Below are 505 nucleotides of genomic sequence, written 5' to 3'. Positions count from 1 at the left end.
CCCCCTCCTGGCCCGCGCCACCCCCTCCGGCCTCTTGTCCCACCGCGTGGGCCAGCACACCCTCTCTCTGAGGCCCAGACACCCTCTGCTTCTAGACTCATTTCCCTGGCTGCCAGGCACCACCCTCTCAGCAGCCTATCCCCCCTCCACCCGGGCCAGCGCGCCCTTCTCCTCAGGCCTGGGCATCCTCCTTCCAGATTTAAGCACCCACACTTCCTGGGCTATAGACCCCCAGCGCCTGTGCACCCTCAGGGCTCCATGCACGTGCCCCCAAATCTGTGTCACCTCCCGTTCATCCTGCACACCCTCCCCCTAACCCACACACCCTCCGACCCCTTTCTCAAACCTGTGTGCCGGGACCCTGCAAGGACTGCACTTGCCTCCAGAGCCTTCGCAGGCGCAGCCGACCGCCCGCACCCTTCCCCCCTCACGCTCTGAGCATGCAGCCTGTCTCCCCAGTCGGGAACACCCTGGCCCCTGGACCTGGTCCCCCACCCCAGACCCC

General features: G+C 66.9%; 1 protein-coding gene across 1 annotated transcript in view; it reads right to left on the bottom strand.

Annotated features, from left to right (window-relative positions):
- MYBPC2 (myosin binding protein C, fast type) overlaps positions 1–505 on the bottom strand; it is a 26,713-nt gene that overhangs the window by 23,063 nt on the left and 3,145 nt on the right. The window lies entirely within an intron of this gene.

This window comes from Myotis brandtii, unplaced genomic scaffold, assembly GCF_000412655.1.
Source record: "Myotis brandtii unplaced genomic scaffold, ASM41265v1 scaffold601, whole genome shotgun sequence".
NCBI lineage: Eukaryota > Metazoa > Chordata > Mammalia > Chiroptera > Vespertilionidae > Myotis > Myotis brandtii.
This window is presented reverse-complemented; position numbering and strand designations above follow the sequence as displayed.